The 21804-nt window shown below is 42.6% G+C and overlaps 1 non-coding gene across 1 annotated transcript; it reads left to right on the top strand.

Annotated features, from left to right (window-relative positions):
- Positions 1-16388: 16388 nt before the first annotated feature.
- On the top strand, positions 16389-16442 carry LOC123729351 (U7 small nuclear RNA). Its single transcript, XR_006761137.1, has one exon. It is a non-coding gene; the product is annotated as a U7 small nuclear RNA (small nuclear RNA).
- The last annotated feature ends 5362 nt before the right edge of the window (positions 16443-21804 follow it).

Raw genomic sequence — 21804 nt, 5'->3', positions numbered from 1 at the left:
TTTGTACTTTTACTCCATACATTTTCCCGGACACCCAAAAGTACATTTTGACAGAACAATTGTCCAATTCTCACACTTATCAAGAGAACATCCCTGGTCATCCCTACTACCTCTGATCCGGCGGACTCACTAAACACACACCCTTCGCTTGTAAATTATGTCTGAGCCACTCTCCAACACTATCTGTCAATTTAAAAAAAATAATTGTGCCGAATGGTTTGCTTAATGTAAGGAACTTGACATGATTTATACTTTTACTTTTGATACTTAAGTACATTTTAGCAATTCTATTTACATTTGATACTTAAGTATATTTAAAACCAAACACTTTTAGACTTTTACATTTACATTACATTTACATTTAAGTCATTTAGCAGACGCTCTTATCCAGAGCGACTTACAAATTGGTGCATTGACCTTATAATATCCAGTGGAACAACCACTTTACAATAGTGCATCTAAATCTTTTAGGGGGGGGGGGGGGTTAGAAGGATTACTTTATCCTATCCTAGGTATTCCTTAAAGAGGTGGGGTTTCAGGTGTCTCCGGAAGGTGGTGATTGACTCCGCTGTCCTGGCGTCGTGAGGGAGCTTGTTCCACCATTGGGGTGCCAGAGCAGCGAACAGTTTTGACTGGGCTGAGCGGGAACTGTGCTTCCTCAGAGGTAGGGGGGCCAGCAGGCCAGTGGTGGATGAACGCAGTGCCCTTGTTTGGGTGTAGGGCCTGATCAGAGCCTGAAGGTATGGAGGTGCCGTTCCCTTCACAGCTCCGTAGGCAATCACCATGGTCTTGTAGCGGATGCGAGCTTCAACTGGAAGCCAGTGGAGAGAGCGGAGGAGCGGGGTGACGTGAGAGAACTTGGGAAGGTTGAACACCAGACGGGCTGCGGCGTTCTGGATGAGTTGTAGGGGTTTAATGGCACAGGCAGGGAGCCCAGCCAACAGTGAGTTGCAGTAATCCAGACGGGAGATGACAAGTGCCTGGATTAGGACCTGCGCCGCTTCCTGTGTGAGGCAGGGTCGTACTCTGCGAATGTTGTAGAGCATGAACCTACAGGATCGGGTCACCGCCTTGATGTTAGTGGAGAACGACAGGGTGTTGTCCAGGATCACGCCAAGGTTCTTAGCACTCTGGGAGGAGGACACAAGGGAGTTGTCAACCGTGATGGCGAGATCATGGAACGGGCAGTCCTTCCCCGGGAGGAAGAGCAGCTCCATCTTGCCGAGGTTCAGCTTGAGCTGGTGATCCGTCATCCACACTGATATGTCTGACAGACATGCAGAGATGCGATTTGCCGCCTGGTTATCAGAAGGGGGAAAGGAGAAGATTAATTGTGTGTCGTCTGCATAGCAATGATAGGAGAGACCATGTGAGGATATGACAGAGCCAGGATATGACAGAGCACAGGGTAGGGCAGTGTGAGCAGGACCAGCGGTGTCGTTTGACTTAGCAAACGAGGATCGGATATCGTCAACCTTCTTTTCAAAATGGTTGACGAAGTCATCCGCAGAGAGGGAGGAGGGGGGGGGGAGGGGGAGGAGGATTCAGGAGGGAGGAGAAGGTAGCAAAGAGCTTCCTAGGGTTAGAGGCAGATGCTTGGAATTTAGAGTGGTAGAAAGTGGCTTTAGCAGCAGAGACAGAAGAGGAGAATGTAGAGAGGAGGGAGTGAAAGGATGCCAGGTCCGCAGGGAGGCGAGTTTTCCTCCATTTCCGCTCGGCTGCCCGGAGCCCTGTTCTGTGAGCTCGTAGTGAGTCGTCAAGCCACGGAGCAGGAGGGGAGGACCGAGCCGGCCTGGAGGATAGGGGACAGAGAAAATCAAAGGATGCAGAAAGGGAGGAGAGGAGGGTTGAGGAGGCAGAATCAGGAGATAGGTTGGAGAAGGTTTGAGCAGAGGGAAGAGATGATAGGATGGAAGAGGAGAGAGTAGCGGGAGAGAGAGAGCGAAGGTTGGGACGGCGCAATACCATCCGAGTAGGGGCAGAGTGAGAAGTGTTGGATGAGAGCAAGAGGGAAAAGGATACAAGGTAGTGGTCGGAGATTTGGAGGGGAGTTGCAATGAGATTAGTGGAAGAACAGCATCTAGTAAAGATGAGGTCAAGCGTATTGCCTGCCTTGTGAGTAGGGGGGGAAGGTGAGAGGGTGAGGTCAAAAGAGGAGAGGAGTGGAAAGAAGGAGGCAGAGAGGAATGAGTCAAAGGTAGACGTGGGGAGGTTAAAGTCACCCAGAACTGTGAGAGGTGAGCCATCTTCAGGAAGGGAACTTATCAAGGCGTCAAGCTCATTGAACTCTCCAAGGGAACCTGGAGGGCGATAAATGATAAGGATGTTAAGCTTGAAAGGGCTGGTAACTGTGACAGCATGGAATTCAAATGAGGAGATAGACAGATGGGTCAGGGGCGAAAGAGAGAATGTCCACTTGGGAGAGATGAGGATTCCAGTGCCACCACCCCGCTGGCTCGATGCTCTAGGGGTATGCGAGAACACGTGGGCAGACGAAGAGAGAGCAGTAGGAGTAGCAGTGTTATCTGTGGTAATCCATGTTTCCGTCAGCGCCAGGAAGTCTAGGGACTGGAGGGTAGCATAGGCTGAGATGAACTCAGCCTTGTTGGCTGCAGACCGGCAGTTCCAGAGGCTGCCGGAGACCTGGAACTCCACGTGGGTCGTGCGCGTTTTACTCAAGTAGTATTTTACTGCGTGACTTTCACTTTTACTTGAGTTACTTTATAATAAGGTATCTTTTACTTTTACTCAAGTATGACAATGGTGTACATTTTCCACCACTGGGTGCAAGCACCCTGAAAATAAAAGCTCACCATTGAAACTGATCCAAATGGATACAAGTAGTGGAATAATGCCATATCTAGACCACTAGATAATGCTAAACGAGGTTGGAATGTTGTTACATAACTTAAAAATAATGCAATAATAATTAATTTGACAAACAGTAAAAAAAAAATTCAGATCCCTCTGTGGATGTATTAGACTGCATAATTGCATTGGGGGCATGCATATGTCCACTGTACAGCCAGCTTCACCTACTCGGTGACACCCACAGATTACAATTCCAAAGAGTTTACACAAATATTATTAAGGTAATAGCTCTTAATGCAGGACCTGGTAGGACTACCCTGTAGCAAAGAATCAAACAAAAATATTTTCCATAGGCTGTGGGCCGTACCTGTTTAACTTGTATTTTTTTCTTCTGAAGTGGGCTCTCTAAAAGCAGAGTGCATCAATGCTTCCCGTTGGAGCCAATGTTTTTAATGTATTAACTTTTTTTTGTATCCTTTCATTAACTAGGAAAGTCTGTTAACTCTGGGCTAGGCGGGACGAATTCGTCCCACCTACGTAACAGCCACTTTAAGCCCGTGGCGCGATTTTCAAAACCTTAAAAATCCTATTACTTCAATTTCTCAAATATATGACTATTTTACAGCTATTTAAAGACAAGACTCTCGTTAATCTAACCACACTGTCCGATTTCAAAAAGGCTTTACAACGAAAGCAAAACATTAGATTATGTCAGCAGAGTACCAAGCCAGAAATAATCAGACACCCATTTTTCAAGCTAGCATATGTCACATAAACCCAGAAGACAGCTAAATGCAGCACTAACCTTTTACAAACTTCATCAGATGACACACCTAGGACATCATGTTACACACAGCATGCATTCTTTTGTTCAATAAAGGTCATATTTATATATAAAAACAGCATTTTACATCGGCGTCTGACGTTGACTAACTATTTTCCCCTCAAATGCGTCCCGGGAAACAGTGCATACTTCCCTTTATTACTATTCGAAAACAATTTTTTAAATTTATATTGTCAATCTAACATTTATAGATGAATATCTCTTGAGAACACCTGTCATACCAGATTTTAAATTAACTTTACTGGGTAATCACACTTTGCGATAAAAGGAGATGCGATACTCAGAAAATGAGCCTGGAAAACTAGCCATCTTGGAACAATCGCAAGTCACATCTGATCTTGTATAATATTGTCAATAATCGCCTACCTTTAGTTGTCTTCATCAGAAAGCACTTCCAGGAATCCCAGGTCCACAACAGATGTATTTTCGGTCGAAAAAGTCCATCATTCATGTTCCATTAGCCTGCTGTTGGTAGCGTGTCCTAGGGCTATCTCCAAATCATCCGACGTGCGCGGGACAGTAGTTTCGGAAAATGTACTTTTTACTTCCTCTAGGTTCGTTCAAACATGTCAAACGTTGTAAAACATTCATCTTCAGGGCCTGTAACACCAAGAGAGCCAATAAGATTCGACGGGGACGATTGCAGAGTGTTTTGAAACGTTTCCAAAGGTGGGGGTAGACTGGGCCGCCAACGTCATAATGGTGATGGCCCATCCCCTGTGACCAATTTCCAATGCGTCTCATTCACTGAGTTTCGACTGTATAAGGCTCAAACCACTGTGAAAAGACTGGGGACATCTAGTGGAAGCAATAGGAAGTGCTCAGTGAACCATTGCTCACGGTGTGATTAATAGGCAAAGTGATGAAGTCGAGTCCACAATTCAGAACTCCACTTCCTGTTTCAATCGGTCTCGGGGTTTTGACTGCCATATGAATTCTGTTATACTCACAGACACCATTCAAACAGTTTTAGAAACGTTAGGGTGTTTTCTATCCATATATAATAAGTATATGCATGTCCTAGCTTCTGAGTTTGCTTAGTAGGCCGTTGAAAATGGGAACGAATTTTTTTCAAAATGCGCTGTGGCGCCCCCTATCCTAGGGTATCCTTAAGAACAAATTCTTATTTACAATGACAGCCTACCCCGGCCAAACCAGGACAACACTGGGCCAATTGTGCGCCGCCCTATCATGGCCAGTTGTGATATAGTGTGGAATCAAACCAGGGTCTCTAGTGACGCCTCTAGCACTGAGACGCAGTGCCTTAGACCGCTGCGCCACTCGGGAGCTGCATTTCAAAGTCGCGCGGACAGTTTCAGGATAAACGATGCATGTGCTTTGAATTCATGGCGATTTGTATGAGTAAATATTATCGGCTACAACAACGCACACACGATTATTGATCATGCGGATAGCAGAGCAGAGAAGATAGTATGAGACAGATTTAGACATTGCATATCATTTAACAGTTCCATTTAACGTCACACTGTTCCTTACGGCTGGGAATTGCCAGGGACCTCACAATACGATATTATCATATTATCATGATACTTATGTGCCGATATATATATATATATATATATATATCGATTCTCACAATTCTATATGCACTGCGATTTGACGTTCCAAACATATTTCTAACTATATCTCTGCCGGAGAGAGACGAGAGAGCAAGAGCAAATTAGTTTTGATCAGTCAGGGGGAAAAAAGTGCTGAAAACATTTTGGCTCCAACGAGCGTTGGCTAACGCTGCCTTTATTATTTAAATATATTTTTACACCCTATTTGTAGTCAAATATAAAATATGTATATATTGTGATATGTAATTGTATAGACTTTCCCCCATCACTTCTGTTCATATATCTCATTTATTTGTTTCTCACAATTGTTTATCCCAGGAAAAGGGGATGGGTTTGGGTGGGAAATCCTGGTAAATCTTGGTAACCTGGTTCCTGCCAAAAGATCCTAGCTGATACAACATTTTATGGGTGCACACTCTATTAGTAAGTCTGTACAGTCCACTGTGTACAGTGCATTCGGAAAGTATTCAGACCCCTTGACTTTTTTCAGATTTTGTTATGTAACAGCCTTATTCTAAAATTGATTCAATTGTTTTTTTCCCTCAATCTACACACAATACCCCATAATGACAAAGCAAAAACAGGTTTTTACAAATTTAGAAAACTTAAATAATACATTTACATGAGTATTCAGACCCTTTACTCAGTACTTTGTTGAAGCATCTTTTGCAGTGATTACAGCCTCGAGTCTTCTTGGGTGTGACGCTACAAGCTTGGCACACCTGTATTTGCGGAGTTTCTCCCATTGTTCTTTGCAGATCCTTTCAAGCTCTGTCAGGTTGGATGGGGAGCGTAGCTTCCCAGCTATTTTCCGGTCTCTCCAGAAATGTTTGATCAGGTTCAAGTCTGGGTTCTGGCTGGGCCTCTCAAGTACATTCCTGCATTGTTTTGGCTGTGTGCTTAGTCGTTGTCTTGTTGGAAGGTGAACCTTCACCCCAGTCTGAGGTCCTGAGCACTCTGAAGGTTTATCAAGGATCTCTCTGTACTTTGCGCCGTTCATCTTTCCCTCGATCCTGACTAGTCTCCCGGTCCCTGCCGCTGAAAAACATCCCCACAGCATGATGTTGCCACCACTATACTTCACCGTAGGGATGGTGCCAGGTTTCCTCCAGATGTGATGCTTGGAATTCAGGCCAACGAGTTCAAACTTGGTTTCATCAGACCAGAGAATCTTGTTTATCATGGTTTGAGTCCTTTTAGGTGCCTTTTGGCAAAATCCAAGCGGGATGTCATATGCCTTTTACTGAGGAGTGGCTTCCGTCTGGCCACTCTACCATAAAGGCCTGATTGGTAGAGAGCTGCAGAGATGGTTGTCCTTCTGGAAGGTTCTCCCATCTCCACAGAGGAACTCTGGTGCTCTGTCAGAGTGACCATCCGGTTCTTGGTCACCTCCCTGACCAAGGCCCTTCTCCCCCGATTGCTCAGTTTGGTCGGGTGGCCAGCTCTAGGAAGAGTCTTGGTGGTTCCAAACTTCTTCCATTTAAGAATGATGGAGGCCACTGCAGAAATGTTTTGGTACCCTTCCCCAGATGTGTGCCTCGACACAATCCTGTCTCGGTTTTTACTCTGACATGCACTGCCAACTGTGGGACCTTAGATCGACAGTTGTGTGCCTTTCCAAATCATGTCCAATCAATTGAATTTACTACAGGTGGACTCCAATCAAGTTGTAGAAACATTTCAAGTATGATCAATGGAAACCAGATGCACCTGAGCTCAATTTCGAGTCTCATAGCAAAGGGTCTGAATACTTATGTAAATAAGGTATTTCTGATTTTATCTACAATAAATTTGCAAAAATGTTAACACTTTTTGCTTTGTCATTTATGGGGTATTGTGTGTAGATTGTTGAGATTATACTTTTTTTGTAAATACGTTTTAGATTTTAGCATATAAATCATGGTGGGGCAAACCATTTTTTCTTCTTCAGAAAGCCACTACACAACAGTAAACAATACATTCATTTATAATGGCGACAAACGGTGCCCACAAACTGTTAGGGCCTACATAAAGCTGTCCCAACAGCAGAGCTTTCTTTCCAGCACAATGGAGTGAATCCTTACCACCGCTACACCTGGCTATCAGCGGAGCCTTGTCTGGCAGCAAAACAATTCATTCAGCCTTGTTTACTGCCTTTTTAAAAAACATATGCCTGACCATATCTCCCTGGCATATTACATCATTTATGCAGCAGCATATAAAACATTTTTGGACTCGTTGTGCGCGCTGGTCCTTTGTGGGCAAATTTTGTCATCAAAGAAAAGTATTTATAATTCTGTGTTGGATGACCATTCAAAACATATTTTCCCAGTCTGCCTTCCCAATTGCAAGGCTTGCGGATAGCTACTGTCACCGATTCCTTCCAAACAACTCATTGTTGAATTTGCGATTTCCAAATTGTCGTGTAATGTATATCTCCAATGGCCAATGAGCACCGATATGTTTTATCTATATTTTCTCTTCATTATTAAAAAAGATTTGCCAGTAGACTTGATTCATGATGATGACTGCTAGCTAAGATTGTGAAAGTAAGATGTTGACATGATCAGTCCAATCAAAGCTACTGTACATATAACATGATTTGACTACATTTCTGTGGCCAATGACCTTGAGCCTTCTTGGAAGGGCACTTCTAATCTATGGCAGGACACCGGAGGGCTCACGTTCTTGATGTCTCCCCTTACTAAAGGCGGGTGACGTAGTGTGACAGAACACTGAACTCACCTGCCCTGAATGACGGGTCACCTCTTGCTGTAACATAACAAAATGTGGGAAAAGTCAAGGGGTCTGAATACTTTTATATCTTGAGTCTAAGGAGGTCAGACAAAAGATATGCACAATAGGCTGACTGGTGATCTAATGTGGTTCATTTCAGTGGTTTCAGAGACCTGCAATAAGAGCTATGACGCTAATATTTGTGTAAACTCTTTGGATTTGTAATCTGTGGGTGTCACTGAGTAGGCTGATACCCAATTTCATGGGCGCACACTCCATAGGTAAGGCTGTACAGTGCATACATGTATGCCCCCAATGCAATTATGCAGTATAATACATCCAGAGGGATATTATTTGACTGTTTATTGTAAATGGTATTAATTATTGTATTTATTTGTAAGTTATGTAACACTCCAACCTTGTTTAGCATTGTCTAGTCCAAATATGGCATTATTCCACTATTTGTATCCGTTTGGATGTTCAATTGATAACTTATTTTGAAGGCGAACAAAAGAGACGACAACAACACAAAAATGTCACTATCTCAATACTTGGAGCTCACTGTATGTTTCGACAAGCCTACACCACCACCAGATGGCACTGAAATACAATGTGGAATGTTGGACTTTACAATCAGGATAGTCTCTTCCTACAGCTGCTGTGGAGTGCCATACTTTCTTCTGGTGAGCAAGACTACAAATGGGATGTTTCACTTTTCCGACATGCAGATGTATCATTCAGGCCATTATATTGGCAAATAATATAAGCCTACTTTGAGAAATTTAGAGGAGATTATTATTAACTCTAAGAACGTTTTTCTTAAACTTGCTATATTAAGAGTCCAAATGGCATGGTTATGCTCTTTCAGTCTGACTGACAGATTCAATTTACTTTACATAAGTTATTATTTCTACTCTTCACATTTTGCGTGGACCAATGAACTCAACCTGCTTTTCCTCTCAACCACCGCATGTAATGAGATGGATACATGTTTTTCTTTAAGTAGAGGCACTAGAGCAGTTGGTACAGTAGGAGAGAATATCTGTATTCTATAGTGGACACCCTATTACTAATGTGCTAAACCAATCTCAACTAAGTACAGAGCTAATAGTCATGGTCAGAGAAGCAACAAGGAATTGTCACTTTAATAATGTTTACATATTTGTGCTATACTCATTTGTATATACTGTATCTATTTATCCACAATGGCGCCGGGGGAAGAATGCTGACGTTTTGTGTTTCTTTGTGTTGTTTGTAACTTCTTTTTTTACTTATTTCATACATAATGTTGCCGTTACCATCTCTAATGACTGAAAAGATCTTCTGGACACGATTACTCACCACGAACTGGCAGAATCCTTTTTTTCCTTTAACAAGTCCAACAAGCCCGATGTGAATGACATACTGCTTTCCTGGAAACAGGCCCTGATCCCCGTCATTTGCGTGAAGAGAAGGCGGAGAAAAAGGGGCTGGAGGGGGGGCTGCCTTCTGAGAATTCGTAGGCGATCAAATAAACCCCCACTGCCTTCCATTCTGCTAGCAAACGTGCAATCTTTGGAAAATAAAATCGATGACCTACGCGGAAGATTAAACTACCAAAGGGATATTCAAAACTGTAATATCTTATGCTTCACGGAGTCGTGGCTGAACGACGACATTATCAGCATACAGCTGTATCGGCAGGATAGAACAGCGGCGTCTGGTAAGACGAGGGGCGGGGACTATGTATTTTTGTAAATACCAACTGGTGCACGATATCTAAGGAAGTCTCGAGCTATTGCTCGCCTGAGGTAGAGTATCTCATGATGAGCTGTATCTTTTAGGTTGTGGCCAAGAGATTTTTACCTAGAGAGTGTATCTGTTTTTTTCGTAGCAGTCTGCATACCATTAGACTGAAGCTGGCGCTAAGACTGCACTCAATGAGCTGTATTCCACCATAAGCTGTCACGCTGGTATGAATGATTCGGGAGACAGGCGCAGGAATGCGTAAACTTTTTTTATTTTTTATTATACCAAAATTACGGCGTGCCGTGTAAGGGGACGAAGACCAAACAAACACTACACAAAACACAGGGTTGAAACCCAAACAAAAGAACGAGGAGTACCTCGAATAAATAACACAAGCGCACAATGAGTAACACACGGGACGAGACCCGTAATCATCCAAAACACACAGCACAGGTACCCACACGCACCAACGGACATGGGAACAATAATCGACTGGACAATGGTAAACCAAGGACACACTTATACAGTTACTAATCACTGGTATAGGGGCCAGGTGTGCGTAATGAAAGTTCGAGGGATCCGTGACAGTATATGATCCGGCATTCCTCCGATGGCATTGAGGAGTACACCACATCAGTCATTGGCTTCGTCAATAAGTGCATCGATGATGTCGTCCCCACAGTCACTGTACGTACATACCCCAACTAGAAGCCATAGATTACAGGCAACATCCGCACTGAGCTAAAGGCTAGAGCTGCCGCTTTCAAGGAGCGGGACTCGGAAGCTGATAAAAAATCCCGCCATGCCCACCGACGAACCATCAAACATGCAAAACGTCAATACAGGACTAAGATCGAATCATACTACACCGGCTCTGATGCTTGTCGGATGTGGCAGGGCTTGCAAACCATTACAGACTACAAAGGAAAGCACAGCCAAGAGCTGCCCAGTGACACGAGCCTACCAGACGAGCTAAACTACTTCAATACTCGGTTCGAGACATAACACTGAAACATGCATGAGAGCACCAGCTGTTCCGGACGACTGTGTGATCAGGCTCTCCGCAGACGATGTGAGTAAGACCTTTAAACAGGTCAAGATTCACAAGGCCGCAGGGCCAGACGGAATACCAGGACGTGTACTGCGAGCATGCGCTGACCAACTGGCAAGTGTCTTCACTGACATTTTCAACCTCTCCCTGGGAGTCTGTAATGCCAACATGTTTCAAGCAGACCACCATAGTCCCTGTGCCCAAGAACACTAAGGTAACCTGCCTAAATGACTACCGACCCGTAGCACTCACGTCTGTAGCCATGAAGTGCTTTGAACGGCTGGTCATGGCTTACATCAACACCATTATCCCAGAAACCCTAGACCCACTCCAATTTGCATATTGCCCTCACATATCCACAGATGATGCAATCTATTGCACTCCACACTGCCCTTTCCCACCTGGACAAAAGGAACACCTATGTGAGAATGCTATTAATTGACTACAGCTCAGCGTTCAACACCATAGTGCCCTCAAAGCTTATCAATAAGCTAAGGAACCTGGGACTAAACACCTCCCTCTGCAACTGGATCCTGGACTTCCTGATGGGCCGCCCCCAGGTGGTAAGGGTAGGTAACAACACATCCGCCACACTGATCCTCAACACATGGGCCCTTCAGTGGTGCGTGCTCAGTCCCCTCCTGTACTCCCTGTTCACTCATGACTGCACGGCCAGGCACGACTCCAACACCATCAATAAGTTTGCCAATGACAACAGTGGTAGGCCTGATCACCGACAACGACGAGACAGCCCGTAGGGAGGAGGTCAGAAACCTGGCCATCTGGTGCCAGGACAACAACCTCTCCCTCAACGTGATCAAAACAAAGGAGATGATTGTGGACTACAGGAAAAAGAGGACTGAGCATGCCCCCATTCTCATCGACGGGGCTGTAGTGGAGCAGGTTGAGAGCTTCAAGTTCCTTAGTGTCCACATCACCAACAAACTAACATGGTCCAAACATGCCAAGACAGTTATGAAGAGGGCACGACAAAACCTATTCCCCCTCAGGAAACTGAAAAGATTTGGCGTGGGTCCTCAGATCCTCAAGGTTTTACAGCTGCACCATCGAGAGCATCCTGACTGGTTGCATCACTGCCTGGTATGGCAACTGCTCGGCCTCCGACCGCAATACACTACAGAAGGTAGTGCGTACGACCCAGTACATCACTGGGGCCAAGCTTCCTGCCATCCAGGACCCGTATTCTAGGCGGTGTCAGAGGAAGGCCCTAAAAATGGTCAAAAACTCCAGCCACCCTGGTCATAGACTGTTCTCTCTGCTACCCCACGGCAAGCGGTACTGGAGCGCCAAGTCGAGGTTCAAGAGGCTTCTAAACAGCTTCTACCTCCAAGCCATAAGACTCCTCAACGTCTAATCAAATGGCTACCCAGACTATTTTCATTGCACCCCCCTCTTTTACACCGCTGCTACTATCTGTTATCATCTATGCATAGTCACTTTTTAATAACTCTACCTACGTACATGCACAGATTACCTCGACTTACTGGTGCCCCCACACATTGACTCTGTACCGGTACCCCCCTGTATATTATCTCGCTATTGTTATTTTACTGCTGCTCTTTAATTGCTTGTTACTTTTTATTTTATATATATATAACTGCATTGTTGTTTAGGGGCTCGTAAGTAAGCATTTCACTGTAAGGTTGTTGTACTGTTGTATTCGGCGCATGTGACTTGTAATTGTTAGATATTACTGCAGTGTTGGAGCTAGAAACACAAGCATTTCACTACACCCGCAATAACATCTGTTAAACATGTATGTGACCAATACATTTGATTTGATTTGAATTCTACAGCTGTGGAACGTGTGTTAGTTTGCCCATAGCTTCGGGAATTTAAAACAAAGTAAGAGTACATTCAGTTGCATTCATGCAAGACAATTGACAATGAGACAATGCGTGTAATATCCTGTTGACAACTGAATAGGTTGGTCATATTCTTATCTCCAATAAAAAAAACACATTCAATGTGTCTGTCTGCCACCCTGCTCATACTACGCAAACACACGAACCAGATAATCACCCCTATGGGCTATCTTGTTGATGTAATTGAAATTACTGGCATTGAACATACCCTGCACACTATGTGGAGTATTATCCTTTATGAAATAGATTTGATAAGGTATTAAAGGGTACAAAAATGGGTAAAACTAATCCCATTCTGAATATAAAACTATTGTATAATACTGTTCACTTTCAATTTAACAAGACAATTGATCTCTCAGATTTACACAGATTGCATTCACTCAATCATCTTGACAATGAGCAACTGAATGTGTAAAATATCAAATGAAGATACAGAACAATGGTTTTAATAGATTTTGTAAACATGGGACAAAACCTTAGTGTGGGATACAGTTACAACACAATTATTATATTTCGGACTAATCTTGGACATTCAGACTATAGGTTTAGTTGGATAGGGTCTTTCAGGGTCTTTTTAAGGGATACGGAAAAGTAGAGCTGGCTGTAGCCAGAACTGACCTGCTCACACCTCTCATCTCCAGCGCCTGCATCACTCTCCGCCACATGACCTCAAACTGCACCATTTTGTTTCTCTCCATTGCCCACACACTTTCAACATGTTGGTGATAAAGCATTTGACCTTTCCATTGTGTTAATAATGGAGGATTGGTTGATTTCCAGTTAAGTACGTGTTTTTTCAAGATGATTGATGAGAAAAGTATCGTACAACAACCTCACTGCACCCTCATATGCCATGTCTTGAAATATGCAGACAGACAGATTAAAAGTAGCTTGTAGAACAGATTTTCACACAGGCAGAAATGCCCTTGTCTGAGACTTCTCTTCTCAAAGGGCTTTCCTCAGTCTAACGTATATTATGCAGTTTTAACACCATCTACAGTGGGAGGATGTAACCTAGTCTAGATGAGACTAGCAACACAGTTTGTAAAATAACCTTGGCCTAGAGATAATGTATAGCTTTGAAACAACCAGACACTGTTAGAGGTGATTTCTGAAGGGACAAATATACCCTGCCTATTCCCCTCCACAATATCCCAATTTGTGCCACACATGAAAAAGAAACCTACATGCCAAGTATATAGCATATATTGTGTTCCCTACAGATTATAGATAATAGCAGAAGCGCTGAAGACCCCAGTCGTACCTACCTACCTACAGTCGTGGCCGAAAATATTGTCACCCTTGACCTTTTTTCAAATAATGCACCATTTCTTTCAGAAAACTGCAAATTAAAAAATTATTTGGTATACACATATGTATGTCTTTGGTTTGCAGCTGAACAAAACAAAAAAAAATCGGAGTAATTTACTAAATCTTAGCTTATTCCACACAGAAATCCTAAAATGGCCTAGACAATATTATCAGCACCTTTCTAGAAGTAGTTAAAAATAATTAGATTTCAAGCAGCTGATTGTCCTTTACTTTGGAATTGAACTCACGTGTGGTGGTTGCAGGTGCCTGCAATATGAAAATCACTCATTCAACCAGTTTGAATAGAGAAAAGGACTCATTCTCCTGTTTTGTGTACTGCAATGAGCATGGAGAAAAGAAAGAAACCCAGAGTATTATCTGAGGAGGTCAGACACAAGATTGTAGCCAAGCATGGACAATCTAAAGGCTACAAGTCAATCTCCAGAGACCTTGATGTTCCTGTTTCTACCATTCGTAATGTTATCAAGAAGTTTAAGGCCCATGCCACTGTAGCCAACCTCCCTGGACGTGGCCGCAAGAGAACACTTGATAGAAGATTGCAGCGAAGGATTGTTAGAATGGTGGAAAAAGCACCTTGATCATCTGCCACACAGATTCAAGCTGACCTTCAGACACAAGGTACGACAGTTTCAACTCACACTATCCGTCGCCAACTCAATAAAAGGGGTTATATGGTAGGAGACCCAGGAGGACCTCACTGCTGAGAGAGATACATAAGAAAGCCCGATTGCAATTTGCCAAAACACACCTGAACATTCCAAAATCCTTCTTGGAGAATGTCCTGTGGACAGATGAGACCAAATTATAGCTTTTTGGTAAAACATCTGTTTACAGAACTAAATTAAGCCTTTAAAGAAAAGAACACCTTCCCTACAGTCAAACATGGAGGTTAAGTGATATTTGGGGTTGCTTTGCTGCCTCTGGCACTGGGTGCTTTGAACGTGTGCATGGCATCATGAAATCAGGATAATACCAAGGCTTTTTGGAGCACAATGTCGAACCCAGTGTCAGAAAGCTTCGTCTCTGTCGAAGGTCATGGGTCTTCCAGCAGGACAATGACCCCAAACACACTTCAAAAAGCACACAGGAATGGTTCAAGACAAAACACTGGACTTTACTGAAGTGGCCAGCAATGAGTCCATATCTAAATCCCATTTAAAACTTGTGGAGAGATCTGAAAACCGCAGTTGGGAGAAAGCACCCTTCAAATATGGAAAAAACTGGAGCAGTTTGCACAAGAGGAGTGGGCCAAACTGCCAGTCCAGAGGTGCAGGAAGCTCATTGATGGCTATAGGAAGAGCTTGATTGCAGTTATTTTGACCAAAGGCTGTACTACCGAATATTAAGTCTAGGGTGTCAATAATTTTGTCAATGCCATTTCTGTTTATTTACTGATTTTAAATTAATATATTTAAGTTCTGGATCAAAAACAAAGTTTCTAATATTAACAGTGAAATAATATATATAGTGAATGTGTAATATATATATATATATATATATATATATATATATATATATATATATATATACATACACACACACACACACACACACACACACACACACACACACACACACACACACACACAGTATGTGGACACCCCTTCAAATGATTGGATTTGGCTATTTCAGTCACACCTGTTTCTGACAGGTGTTTAAAATCGAGCAGACAGCCATGCAATGTCCATAAAACATTGGCAGTAGAATGGCCTTACTGAAGAGCTCAGTGACTTTCATCGTGGCACCGTCATAGGATGCCACATTTCCAACAAGTCAGTTCTTCAAATTTCTGCCCTGCTAGAGCTTCTCCAGTCAACTGTAAGTGCTGTTATTGTGAAGTGGAAATGTCTAGGAGCAACAACGGCTCAGCTGCAAAGTGGTAGGCCACACAAGCTCACAGAATGGGCCTGCTGAGTGCTGAAGCGCATAGCGCGTAAAAATAATCTGTCCTCGGTTGCAACACTCACTACCAAGTTCCAAACAGCCTCTGGAAGCAACATCAGCACAATAACTGTTCGTCGGGAGCTTCATGAAATGGGTTTCCATGCCCGAGCAGTCGTACACAAGCCTAAGATCACCATGCGAATCTGCATTTGGCGAATGCCAAGAGAACGCTACCTGCCCCAATGCACAGTGCCAACTGTAAAGTTTGTGGAGGAGGAATGGTGCTGAATGGTAGCAAGTCCCTGCAGCAACGTTCCAACATCTAGTAGAAAGCCTTCCCTGAAGAATTGAGGCTGTTATTGGGGGAACCAACTCCATATTAATTTCCATGATTTTGGAATGAGATGTTCAATGAGCAGGTGTCCACATACCTTTGGTCATGTAGTGTACTTTGGTCAATTTCAACTTATTTTTTGCGAAAATTGTGAGTTACTTGAAAAAAGTGCAAGGGTGCTAATATTTTTGGCCATGACTGTACCTACCTACAGATTTATGGACAATTTTACTCTTGTAGTATTTCTCCAGTAGGTTTCCTCAAGGAGAAAGCCTCCATAAACCAGAAACACTATAGTAAATAATACAGGCACATCTGCAAAACCCTACAGTCCACAAAAACACTACTTGAATTACTACAGTATATATTTTTACATTTGAGTTATTTAGTTACTCTTATCCAGAGTAACTTTCAGTAGGGAGTGCATACATTTATTTTCATATTTGTTCATGCTGGTCCACCATGGGAATCAAACCCACAACCCTGGTGTTGCAAGTGCAATGCTCTACCAACTGAGCCACATATGACTACATTTATTTTACTATAGTTAACTGTAAACACTACTTTACATATTACAGTATTCATTGTAGTGTTTAAAAAAAACAAAAACACAGTGAATAAATACTACAGTGAATACTATATATTTTTCATTTTGGGCCAGATCTAACAACTTGCAATTAATCACTTGTAAAACAAGCAATCTTGTAAATGTTCTATCCTAAATTGATAACATTGCGGGAGGATGAGCAGCATGATGCTTCTAGTCCTGATACCTTTTGTCAAGTCTTCAAGCTCAACAGAGAGAGAGATATGTGGTAGAACAGTGGAGGTACACAGATCACTGTCATCACTGGACTAGCTTTTCTGTCAAAGGGTCCAATGAGAGAGGAGGCAACAAGGCAACCCACTGGAAGCCTTGTGGAAGCAGTAACTAGGCAACCACAGCTACATTCCAAGGTCTATCTCTCAGTCTTACTCTCATGATCAAAGAGAGGGAAAGGTCAGATGGAGAGGCCACAGCTTAAATATAAAGGCAACCATGGACACTGCGCTTTACCAATACGATTAGATCACATTATGATAAGAGTCGTAATTCACCTGTTTCTTTTTATTTACTAGCTTCATGTATTATTTTTCATTATGCTGACTGCAAACTTTCTTTCCCTTGTAGATGGAGACATTAGCAGTATACAAATATGTGTGTTGAAAGCACAGGTGGTACCCACTGCTGTTACCAGCAGGTGTTCTAGAGGAGCTGGAAACATCACCAATAGACAACAGCACCACATAAATTAATCAACAGGGTTGCACGGCTCTGATGTTCATTTTAGGACCTCTTGGCAAAAAGCGTGGTAAATAATGCATGGTTTAATCTACCAGTTAAATTAGAAAATAGAATACAGGTGAGAAAATAGCAGATCTATATAGACATAGTGGTGAGATGCTGTGGCACAGTGGTTGCTGGGTTTGGGGTGGGGATAAATGTCATAAAAAAATGTCATATGAGCCTTGTCACTTGAGCCACTGTGTTGTTTCTTACTTGGTATTCATTAGTAAAATTACAATAATGTACATCGTTATAGACGTGAGAATGTAGGCTGTGAAAATGGCATAAGAGAAAGTTACCACTTTTCTTTCTTTCCATATTCAGTCTCATTTTTGCAGGAGGTGGGTGATCATTGGATGGCTCAGTCATTCTTACCTGTGGAGATCCATAAATGAAGGCCAAGACCTGCTTTCACAGTCAAATGCCACCCCTGTGGGGAAATGAGACTCATCAAGTGGCAGCTGCAGCTTTCTAGAACAGCTCATTTCAACTGTCATTACCCCCAACAATACAACAACACAAAGAGACAAGACAATTGTGACTAATAGATTAGGTTTATTAAGATTTCGTGTTTGGGGAGACGTAGATGAGTCTTTCTGCTACCGCAGTCTTGAGATGAGTGTGATCTCTGAAAATGATTTCTGTGGCAGATGGAAGGAAAGCAAAGGTTCTCTTACAAATGTCCCTGTGTTCCATTCATCATAAACTATCTATTGGACACACTCTTTCCCAAGCTACTAAAGCCATCAGAGCAGCCAGGGCATAAGGGCATCAGGAAATGCCTCATAAAAAGATATGGCATTAGGACAATTCAACAGCAAGACAGATTACCTGGTAAATATTGACTGAGCCAATATGCGAGTGTGACCCCAGGTGACTGTTTCCATGTTTCAATGCAGTCACACGTTTTTGCATGTATAATACCAGGATTAGAATTCAAGAGGCAGAGATGCTTTATGACCTCTTCAATTGCCAAAGACAAATGAGAATACACTTCAAATACAGTACCTCTATTTTTCTTACACAGAAGTTAGGTTACACACAGGCCAATGTGACTTTACTATGTTACCACAGGAGATATTATTGAGAATTCATTAACATTTGAGATTAAGGCCTGTGACTGGAGGATCCCTGATGTTTCAGACTTAAGGATGGGTGGGCTAGTGCAGGCCTCCTACATCCCATTCCTCGTGCGTTTACGTATTTCTCATGCTGGGTACCTGCTTCAAAAAGGAAAACAGACAGTGTGGTTTTGTTTCATCACTTTACTTGGTTTCAAAATATCCACATAACCTTGTCATTTAACATACACACACTTGCCATAACTATCCTTGACAGTCCATACAAAACGTCTTCATCTCAGCAAACTGTTTACAGGGCAATGCAGATCAGGCTAATTTGGTAAGTATCCATAGTGGCCCCAACAGGATAAGTGATAAGAAAAACAATCCCAAAAATGTATAAAGATTTCTATTTCTGGGACTCTTGAAAAAGAATGTCAAACTGAACTCTGTAATCATATATCACTGAAGAGCACAGAATGTGGCTGCTTTCTCATCTGTGAATTATGAATAACTTATGAATAATCTTAAAAGCATATGTTGTCTCATGAGAATTGTTTAGGTGAAGGATTGACAGTGAAAGGAGTAAGGAGGAGGAACAGAATGCTTGAGAATCGTAAAATAGTATTCTAATATTCTTGACTGTATTTGTGACTGGTGAGTGAGGGAGTGAGTGACAGGGAGAGGAAATAGAATAATAATAAAGGAAGAGGAAAAATAAGAGGAAAAATAATAATGATAATAAAATGAAAAAAAAGTATGCCCCTCCCCCACTTCTAAAATGGCGCCCCTGGCCGTTAGTATTTCACAGCCGATATTAACTATACAAAACAAACAATGGTGAGAGAGTCCTCTTCTTATCCTCTTTTATATTATAAAAGGCTTGTACTCACATTTGAATGACCCATACTGGTTGTTGTTTGTGACAGTTGTTTCTCGTACTCAACTACTCAGCTCTGTCTGGGTGATGGACTTGTATTGAAAGGAGGCGCCCGCTTCATCTTCTTCTTTAAATTTGTATTAGTGGATCGCAACTAACTGAAAGGTGCGTACAACACCACCTACTGTAGTGGAGTGTGAGGCCGGTGACGGCCTCGCTATTAATCTATTTCTCTTTTCTAGCCCTGTGTTTCCACCTACTGTTCTGGAGTGTGAATTCATTACACTTTGTGACACAAGGGAATGGAAAAAAGAAAGGGGGGAAAAAGGCAGAAGAAATGGCCCTACCAACAAACCCTACACCCATTAAAACCTCACCACTATTCCACTACTTGGCTCTATCTGATCCTACACCAGGCCGGCAGCCTGGGAGGACGGGACACTATCGTTCAAGTACGTCTCTCTGCAGCTGGTACAACAACATCTATTTCTTTGATTTACATTCTATTTCTGCGGTACAGTTGATAACCATGGCTATGAATGCTAAGAAACCAACCTTACTGTAGTACATGTTATTCCTATCACGCTCCATTGGCCTCGGCCTACTCACAGGGATCCTCTTAGGATCCCTCACCCTGTACCTATCTTCTTCTACAACTCTCTTCACTGCCTCAGCATATGACACCTTCTATACTACTCTAATCCTGGCGACATCACCCTGCCTCTCTCTCAGCGGACACTTCTGATCTCCAGCACCAGGGGTACCCCTACAGTTTACACACACAACTTTTTCAACCAACACTACACATTCCTTTGTCTCATGCCCTCCTGCACACTTCTCACATCTAGGAATCTCCCTCCTACACACTGCGGGAACATGACTTTAAGCTTGGCAGGACAAAATCGGGACAAAATCTCTCACGGGATAACTGACACATCCTAACTTGACTTTGTCGGGTAAAGACTGCATCAAAAGTCAGCAGGACAGGACAGTGTCTTCTCTGTTTCACCACTCTCTCTACCGGGTCTGCGTCGCCTGTTTGGTCTGCGTAGCCTGTTTGGAGAGACTATTCTAGTTTGAGGTCCAAGCAGTTTATTGGCAGCGCCGTCCTCCAATAAGGTGACTGTCTTTAAGTAAAGTCATTTGTATTTCTGGATTTCACAAGACTGGGCAGGGGCGCAGTCATGGGTGGGCCACCCACTTGGGAGCCAGGCACACCCACTTGGGGAGCCAGGCCCAGCCAATCAGAATGAGCTTTTCACCACAAAAGGGCTTTATTGCACACAGAAATACTCCTTAGTTTCATCAGCTGTCCGGGTGGCTGGTCTCACAGGTGAAGAAGCCAGATGTTGAGGTCCTGGGCGGGCTTGGTTACACGTGTTGTGAGGCCAGCTGGATGTACTGCCAAATTCTCTAAAATGACGTTGGAGGCGGCTTATGCCACAGATGTCTCAAAACTTGAGACAACTGTGGCATTGTGTTGTATGACAAAACTGCACCTTTTATTGTCCCCAGCACAAGGTGCACCTGTGTAATGATCGTGCTGTTTAATCAGCTTCTTGATATGCCACACCTGTCAGGTGGATGATTATCTTGCCAAAGGAGAAATGCTCACTAACAGGGATGTAAACAAATTTGTACACAGCAATTGAGCAAAATAAGTTTTTTGTGCATATGGAACATTTCTGGGATATTTTATTTCAGCTCATGAAACATGGGACTAACACTTTAGATGTTGCATTTATATTTATGTAAATGCAGTGGTTAACTGTTTATTTTCTACCATCAGAAGTACAGTATTGTTTGTCACTGTTTTTGGTCATTTTGTGAAATTGGTCAGCTGAATTTCCGTGAAAGCACGTAGAAAGCTATCTAGTGGAAGTAACAGATCTAAGTCATTTTGGTGTACTCTTGTTAATGTGTGTTACTTATCTGTGTCAAACAAGCAACTAATCCTCTAAGCTTTAATAAACGTAGTTTGTTTTGATTTCTGCCTCTGTACTGTTTCCCTTTAAAGCTACAATATGTAACTTTTTGGGTTACCTGACCAAATTCACATAGAAATGTCAGTTATAGATCTTTCATTTCCATTGAAAGCAAGTCTAAGAAGTGGTAGAGTGCGATTTCTATGCTTCCCAAGTTTAGTTTTTCCATCTTTTCATTTCAGTTTTGTACACCAGCTTTAAACAGCTGAATATACTATATCTTTGGTTATGGAAAATATATCTCACAGCGGTTTAGATGGTACAATGATTCACTACACAATGACTGCTTGTTCTGTAACAAACTGAAATTAGGTGATCTATTAGAATTTTTGCAACCAGGAAAGGTTGCATTGTTTGTTGGCAACCTTGTTATTTACAAAGTTTTT

Source organism: Salmo salar, chromosome 20, assembly GCF_965601325.2.
Source record: "Salmo salar chromosome 20, fSalSal1, whole genome shotgun sequence".
NCBI lineage: Eukaryota > Metazoa > Chordata > Actinopteri > Salmoniformes > Salmonidae > Salmo > Salmo salar.
The sequence above is the reverse complement of the archived record's forward strand: the minus strand, read 5'-3'. Positions and strand labels throughout refer to the sequence as shown.